At 33.7% G+C, this 9262-nt stretch overlaps 1 long non-coding RNA gene across 1 annotated transcript; it reads left to right on the top strand.

Annotated features, from left to right (window-relative positions):
* The first annotated feature begins 4302 nt into the window (after positions 1-4302).
* Positions 4303-8950, top strand: LOC143235309 (uncharacterized). Its single transcript, XR_013019020.1, has 2 exons — positions 4303-4869; positions 6478-8950. It is a non-coding gene; the product is annotated as an uncharacterized LOC143235309 (long non-coding RNA).
* The last annotated feature ends 312 nt before the right edge of the window (positions 8951-9262 follow it).

The following is a 9262-nucleotide window of genomic DNA, read 5'->3' as shown; positions in this document are numbered from 1 at the left end:
TATTATCACCTCAATATGTTGATAACATTGCCTTTTATAGCACTTTCTGCAACCAGAACCATGCAGCACAAAAAGTTTAAAAACACTCAATGCAACAGAGCAATGATGTAATATGTGATACGTTATACTCAACGAGACAAAAACGTTGCATAAAATAAACAGACATATAGGAAAAACTCAGAAATCTTAACACAAAACCTATATAACACAATAATCTCTTTCTCCTGAAACATCAAATTTTTAGGAATAACTCATAATCAAATTTACATGTGGACAAGCCACTTTAAAAACAGAATAAAATCTGTCAGAAAGAAAATAACATATCTTAGATGCATTGCTTGAATCAACAAAGGATGCAGTACCCAATAAATATTAAGAAAATCCAAAAGCTACACAGACCACTTTGAATATGTCTTCATCGCATTTTGCATCATGTCACCTAACCTTTTCAAAAAGCTTCAATCCTTACAAAATAAAGTTGTTAAAATCACTCAGATACTTCCCAGTTATACCTTTCAGGAACCAATAGACTGAAATATATGCATGACTAATCTCTTTCACTTCAGACTCTTTACTTCTTCAGATAAATTATTTGTCAACTGACCAGCGAAAGTGGGTTTTCCTTGGTTACTTCAATTATTCCCTACACCAAGATTCAGTCAAGTCACTGGATCCATAAATCTCCACCCTACCCCCCTTGAAAAGGATTATATGCCTCTGTCTTAATAAACACATTTGTATTCATAATATATTATATGAATAAATATAGTTCTTAAGTTATTTTTCTGAGTAAATTTTTACGTTTGAAGTTGGAGTGCTTGGTCCCATTTTTGTCACTGTATGTCAGCCACTTTATGACTCAAACACCCAAACTACAGTCACTTGATAGAAACAACCTAATGGCCCAAGCTCTTTACATAAATCTTCAATATGTATCTTTTATTTCTTGAGCTAATCTCCAGCTGAAAACTATAAGGTTTCTTTTCTATGTGCATTCTTTTGGTGTAACTTTATATTACTACTTGTTCCAAATTGTTTTCCATAAACCATACAGCTATAAGGTTTTTCACCAGTATATATTCTCTGACGTCTGTTTAATGTACTGCTTCTTGCAAATTGTTTCTTATACACTGTACAGCTATAAGGTTTATTCCCAGTGTGTATCATTTGAAGTATCATTTTTAAGTAACTGTTTGATTCAAATTGTTTTTCACAAACAGTACATATGTAAGGTTTCTCCCCAACATATATTCTTTGATGTGATATTCAGTAACTACTTGATATAAATTGTTTATCACAAAGTATACAACTGTGAGGTTTCTCACCAGTGTGTATTCTTCAATGTATTTTTAAACTACTGTTTCATACAGTCTGTTTCCACAAACTCCATAATTATAATATTTCTTCCCTGAGTGATTTCTTTCATGTTGTTTTTTAAGGGGCTATTGCTATCAAAGTGTTTTCCATAAACTTCACAAAAATACAATTTCTCTACACATTGTATCCTCTTCTCTTGGAATAAGTTATATGCTGTTTCAAGTTGTTTCTCTCTGACTACACAACTGTATGTTTTACCATTACACTGAAGTATATTAAATTTGTTTAGGTTTCTTCCATCTAAAGTTGTTTTTCTATATATACTACTGTTCGAATTTGAGGCCTTTGTAACTTTTCTACAGTGACCCCCACAACACATGCTCACACTGGTCTTTGAATCTCAAATAAATAATACCAAATCACAGTTAACAACAAATCTGGTGAACTTGTAACTATATTTAATGTTGTAATATGATCAGTACACATACTAATGAGTATGAATATAACCTGAGAATCTGAGTGCTTCCTTGGAAAGGTCCAGTTTGTAGAATACTTACTTTACACTTGAAAGGTCTCACATTTAACTCCACTCATAGGTTATGTTATAGAATAAGATAAGGAAAGTGTCACTATGTTCAGGTTTATGCAGTCAAAGACCAAAATAACCAAGAGGGCATGAAATAAAATCATGCCATCATCTGCTAAATTAAGAGGGGTAAATTCCACAGTATTTATGTTGATAAAAAAATAAATACAAAATCAAATTAAAAATATATTCACATATTATCAGTTATAGTGCAACTTCCACCCTCATTTTTTTCCACTTTGATACCCCACAGACCATGAAGCTTCTCATAAAAAAAAATGATTCAACCTTCATATTTAACACTTCCACAATTACACAAAAGGTTCACAGAGGAACATAATAAGTATTACAAGTTGCATACCTGAAAGAGGTTACAAAGCCTTCATTATTTATGAATGCTAAAATTCATATTATATTGCTACCATATCAAATTATAAGCTACATTTGTTTTTTTGACCAGCCAGAACAGCAAACCATTTGTGATAGTTTTCTAACCCATATGCAGGATGCCTTAAAGGTTCCAAGCATATTTTATGTTTGTGTAATAGTAAAATGCATTTCCAGTACCTTGATGTGAATTATCACACGTAGTATTCACAAAGTGACAAGCATATGGCTTCGAACAAACCATGCATATGTATCCATGACCTAAGTATGTTCAGAAAGCCCATAGTAATAGTATTTAGAGCAATGTTAATTTCTTTAAGGAAATTATACGTATGTTAAATCGTTTGTGTGAAATTTTTACAAATTAAAAAAAAATTAAAGTTAAAGTCGAATACTCTTAAAGCCATTTTTTGTGTGATAAAAATGACATTGTATGGCATATTTGTTGTATTATGTAGTTTGAGTAAGTTAAAAAAAAACACGATTATGAATCGAAAAACATCTCGGAATAACTACTATAGAATGCGAAATAAATGTACGTTCAATGTTGAGTTTAATACAAATGCCAAATCAGGAAACAACATGGGTGATCTTTCAAACGTTGAATGAAAATTGTTATCATTTAAATTATCTAAGTCTGCATGAAGAAATATGAGGTAGAATTGAAGAGAAGAGTGCATAGTTTTCTATTACCAATCCTTGAGAATCATAACTGGGTAATTTAAGTTATTGTAAAACGTTATATTTTTGATAAAACAGTATCAGAGAACAAAATAAGATTAATTTAAATGTTAAAACTGTAATTTTAACATTACCAGTTTCGTTTAACATTTAATTAATCATTCAATACAATTTTTGTTTGATTTCGTATATCTTTTATGGAAAATGTTCTACATTATACAAAGTGAAATACTACGTTACACTCTATCAGATTTTAAGGTTGCATTCGCCAGTTGCGAGTTAAAGGCTTTTCACTTACGCTTCTTTACAGCACAAACACATACTCTGCTGTTGTTGGGTGTGGAATTCTTCTACAGTAGGTGCCTGACTTGTTGGCAATATATGAACAGCATGCAATCCACTTGTTTACAATACAATATATACATTCGAAACAAGTTCAACGTATGTAAAACAAATTTTTTACAGCGTAATATGACAGGTATATCATACACGTTAAGGTGTTTTCGTCAAAAGTCAATTTAATCCAATTCGATTAATTTTGAAATCCAGTTGACAAGCCGAAAAAAATTTCCCTATATCTATTGTATTAGTAATGTGTACATCATTGGTTTACAATCATGACGCGACTTAACGAACTCATACAATCGTTTGGTCTTCTTTCTTCCAAATATTCCGTGGTCCTTTTGTCAAATTACACTCGAGTTGATGAAACTCCTTTCGTACAATGCCTTGACAGAATAAATTATTCCTCTTATCTCTTTTTTATTCTTAGTCTTACTTTAACATGTTAAAAATTAGGTCTATCGCTTCTACCGAAGTTAAATTCACGCCGAAATTTTTCATGGCCATAACTTCTCCCTCATCTGAAATTGTCTTCGATGTTTCCTGCTAATCTCACATTATTTATATGTTAATTATTAAATCGACTGATCGTTATAATCTCTGAAACAAATAGTTAAAAACGCTCCTTCCAACAGTCGTCTGCTAATAACTCTCTTATAATAAAAAATAAACAACTTTGAAATATTCATTCACAAAATAAATTAAAATTGTCTATAATTAACAGCCTTTTACATCGAAACACATAAAAAGAATCAAATGGCTTTTAATTTGTTTTTCTCTCAGAATGCTACCATTAACTACATCAATTAAAAGGAGTTTAACTTAATTACATATAAAACATATTTTTCACTTTAATGTTTACGTAAATCAAGTAATTTAACTTTAAACAGAGGATATCATCAAGTGGTTTTTCTCTGAAAACGGTGGCAATCATCAATTGAATATACTGGCTTAAAACATTAGTTGGCAACCCCCCTTACACCGTAGTGAACGTACCTGCTCAAAGCGTTGCGTCTTAGTCATTTTCTCAGTGTAAATTATGGAGTAGAAAAGAAAGTGTACATTCGTTAAGGGCATGACGTGAAAACGTTTTTTCATCATGAGACGAAACTGAAGTATTTGCACGTGATAATTATTCTAATGACGAAGAAAACCGTCAGATTTTTCATCATCTTCAAATTCAATTGTTTCAAGCTCTGAATGTGATTTAAATAGTGAATCAGAATCCATTGGTTCCCAACGGGTGTAAGGTATCATGATTTTGATCCATTTATTCGTTTACAATGGGTAAAGTGTCACGATTTTGATCCGTTTGTTCATTCTTTTAACAGTAGAAACGCTGGACTCGCAGATAAATTTAGGCTCACAGATGATTCTAAAGAATATTTTTTACTGCTATATTTGACCAAAGTATACTGAGTCGTATTATGCGTGAAACAAACTTAAGTCTTGTAAATTTTTGAATTCTGTAGAAAGTGAAAGTAACACTCCCTCTACCTCACGAAATTAGAAACTGGAGGATACAACTATTGGACAAATTGATTGCCTTCATAAAGGTGAGGTGATACACGCTCTTTTTTTTTTTCACCAAATTGAAATCTCAATTTTGAAATTTTCTAACATGTATCTTGTAAAAACTGGCAAGAAGCCATCATTGAGGCTGTTTAGTGACAATATAATTTACCAATTACTGGAAGGGTGACAAAAACTTTCCTAGGAAGACCTACATATCTTAACTCTTCCTGATAGATTTGTTAGAAAAGAAGCATTTTCCACGCTCTTTTCAGAAAGCATTCCATCCTCAGGAGTAACAAAAAGTAGACAAAGAAAATGTCATATATGTATCCATACAACAACAAAAAAATGAAAGAAACGAAAGGTGATGACTGCCCGATGTAAAAAAATACATTTTTAAACCCTAAAATTCATTTGAACTTGTAATAAATAAGTCTTTATTCTACTTTTCACTTTCTTTCATATTTTGTTCAAAGTTCATAATAAAAATTATGATTACGTTTAACAATTCTTTTACGTCCGTGGTGAGCTGCTACCTATAACATACCTGCTGTTTAAGGGTTAAAACAAAAGAAAAATTTACTATAATATAAACATAAATAAATACATGTTCTGGAGTAAAATTGTATATATGATTTAAATTAAAAGTTGCTTATTTTAAACTATTATGCTCAGGAGCATAGCCAGAAATGGTCATTGAGGGGGTAGTTTGAGTGCTTGATGCAAGAGCCGCAGGCGAAGCCATACTAGGGGATCCGGGGGCATGCCCTCCCGGGAAATTTTATAATAAAAACATAAAAGAAAAGCCTGAATTATTCATTCTGAGACCACCTTTTTGGAAAATTTCAGAATGGCACACTGAGGTGTTTGTCTAATTTTTTAAATCACAAATGAATATATAGGCCTATATATATGATATATAACTTAACAGGCCTAGCAAAGTAGGCCTACAGTCCTGTCATCAACATATAAAATATAGAGTCACTCAGGAGAGTGCAAAATATTAGTATAGTATCTATAATCTGTATTCATATATCATGGACAGTGTATGTTCAGATTTCCTGGATTTCAAGAATTAACTTCAAAAATAAACAATGAGTGGCACCGTGGCAGGCAGGCAGCACCATGGCACTAACCTAGTATTATTGGCGTCATCTATATTAAATCATTCACTATAGATGGCGCCAATGGTACTGTGAATGTGACGTTGACAAACAGAAGTTGCGATAAACAATCATTCACTATGTCAAGTCTGAAAGAGCAAAAGACACTGCATGGGTTCTTTAAACCCATTCATGAGGCTGAACCTGATCAATGTGCTGCAGCCAATCAGAATTGTCAACTGAATTCTCAGAGTCATAACCGTGGCCTTCTACCACCTCAGGTCTGGTCTGGGACATTGGAAATTACATTTCTGATGATGTCAGCATTGGTAAACAGGCAAGTCGACTCCCCATTATATTAATTTTGTATTAAAAATCATGCAAACACTGATGAGTTTTAGACTGAATATTCATTGCTGCTAGTGATTGTAGGCCTACAGCCACAGGATGTTAGGCCTGCTCTGTGAAGTACAGCTCTAAGCCTTTCTCTTAACAAACTTTCCTATGTGCAAAATAACTAGAACAATGTCTTTCTGTCTCTTTTAGATAAACGCTGAAACAAAAAATGCCTCCTTGAGAATGCCTGGAAGCCATGGAGTGATTATGTATTCCCCCAGTGTGGTCCAAGAAAGCTGCGTTTTCATCATCATTGGCTTTCACAGTGGAGATGGTTACTCCACATTCAACATGCAAAGGATGCTTTCTGCAAGTACTACTGTCTTTTTGTTCCTGATGGTGCTGGTGTTGGAAGCCAGAAATTGGGCCAACTAGTGAAATTTCCATACACAAACTGGAAGAAGGCTGTTGAAGACTTCAAGGCACATGAATTGAAACAGTACCACCAAGACAGCAAAGAAAAAGATAACAATTTTCTACAGGTCATAAACACAAGTTCATCTGTGCACTTGCAGCTTGATGCAACTTACAAGCAAGAAATTGAACAGAATTGGCAATATTTAATGCCTATTATTGATACTATATTGCTGTGTGGGAGACAGGGTTTAGCTTTGAGGGGAAAATATGATTCTGGTCCAATGTTTATTGGTGAAACTGATAAGGAGCCCATCAATAATGATGGGAATTTTTTGGGCAATTTTGCACTACAGGGCAAAGGGTGATGTCAAACTTTCAGCAAGCCTTAAGAATACAAAAAGGAATGCTATGTATCCGAGTCCTCAAATTCACAATGAAATATCAATGCCTGTAATACTCATGTTCTTGATGCTTTGGTCAACAGGGTTAATGCTGCAAAGTGTTTCTCAATATTAGCTGATGAAACAACAGATATTTCAGGCATTGAACAGTTTTTGCTGTGTGTTAGCTATTTGCATGCCAATGACAACTCTGTTGCAATGAGACAAGAATTTTGCAATTTATACCTGTTTATAATGCAACAGGCAGAGACTTGGCTGATGTTATCATAACCTATCTGATAAAATATGGTATTGACATGGCTTACCTGTGAGGACAAGGGTACGACGGTGCTACCTCTATGAGTGGGAAATTCAATGGTGTCCAGGGACACAAAACTGATAAATTCCCACTTGCACCCTATGTACACTGCAGTGCCCATTCCCTAAACTTGGCAATTTCTGATGCTTGTAAAGAAGTTCTTATGTGAAATTGCATGGGAGTAATTTCTAGCATTGAAAACTTTCTCAATACACCCAAATGAAAGCATGTTTTAGCTCTTTTCTTTGGTGGAGAATAAAGCACTTGAATAAAAAAAAAGTTAGAAAGGTCTCTGGCCCACCCAGTGGGTTGAGAGGCATGGCTCAGTCATTGTCTTTCTAGAATTAATCCATACAGTTTAAGATGCCCTTGAGACCATATCAGGTTGGCAAGACAGAGATTCTGCCACACAAGCCAATCAACTGTTGTGTTCTATAACACAGCCAGAATTCATCATCACTCTACTTACCATTGCTAAATTGTTTTCCTTTAGTTTACCTCTGTGCAAATTACTGCAGCAACAGAACACTGATTTCGGTGCAGCAATGCATCATGCAGAAATAGTGGGAGATTTAATCAGTTCACTCAGAAATAATACTGTGAATGAATTTAACGACATTTTCTGTGAGGCTCAAACTTTGTGTAGTGAGCTTCAAATTGACATCATAATACCAAGGCAGGATAAAAGACAGATGTACCATACTAACCCAAAAACCACTAGCCCTGAGGAGTACTTTTGTATTGTTGTATTTCTACCATTTGTTAATCACTTTCTTTCAGAAATATGTGACCGTCTGTCCAGTCACAAAACTCTCCTTACAAACTTCATGTGTCTACTACCATCAGGATCTACCACAGAATGGTCAGAACATACAGCACAACAATGTGACCAAATTAAAGAGTTGGTCAATATATAGAGGGCTGACATTGACAGCATTTCACTCGCTGCAGTATGTGAACATAGGGTTTGGTACAAATCACTTGCAAACAACAAACCAAAAAATATCATAGATGCATATGCAATGTGCAATGCAGAAATGTTCCCTGTCATTTCTAAACTGTTGAAAGTATTTGTCACACTGCCTGTGTCAATGAGCTCAGTAGAGTGTTCGTTTTCAACTCTCAGAAGACTCAAAACGTATTTGAGAAATACCACCACTGAAGATCGATTGAATAGCTTGGCCTCATTATACATTCACCGTGATATTAAAGTTGAACCAAATTGTGTTGTAGATGTCCTGGCAAGAATGAACACATGCATTTGAGCCTTTAATAGATATTTCATTGTATTTCTCTAGTTCTGATAAAACTTGCTGTATTAAAAGTGTTCAATAAGAAATTTGCATTTGTCCATTTGTTGTGTGTGAAATTATCTGTCATGCAATCACAGATCTTTATGAAACTTTGCAGGTGGCAACTGAACTTGTCTAAAAAGATTGGGTCCATGAAGGGTGTTCTGCTTCAAACAGTTATGTGATAACATTTGTGCCTAGTTATGATATAAAATAAAAGATTTTGACAAAAAAATAGCTGTCGAGTCATTAATTACAAATAAATGGTATTGAAATAGCTACATTTCTCAGTAAGTTTGCTGACTAAACTCTTTCGTATTACATCTTACAAAAGTTTGTTATTTATTGTTTGAAATTTTCTTATTCTACTCTCACATCTGCAAATTATGCTTAAACAAACATACAACACAAATACCATAATCACAAAGATATGAAAATTAACCATTTACAATTTTCATAAGTGAAATATGTATTTTATCACAAAATTTAAAACATTCTATGTCCTAAGTCACTAAAAATGCAAGACAATCAGCAGCTAGATGCTTTGTAATAACATGACTAATATAAGAAATAGCCTTCACTGACAA

Source organism: Tachypleus tridentatus, chromosome 12 (genome assembly GCF_004210375.1).
Source record: "Tachypleus tridentatus isolate NWPU-2018 chromosome 12, ASM421037v1, whole genome shotgun sequence".
Classification (NCBI taxonomy): Eukaryota; Metazoa; Arthropoda; class Merostomata; order Xiphosura; family Limulidae; genus Tachypleus; species Tachypleus tridentatus.
Note: the sequence above shows the minus strand (reverse complement) of the source record. Positions and strands in the feature narration are given on the sequence as shown.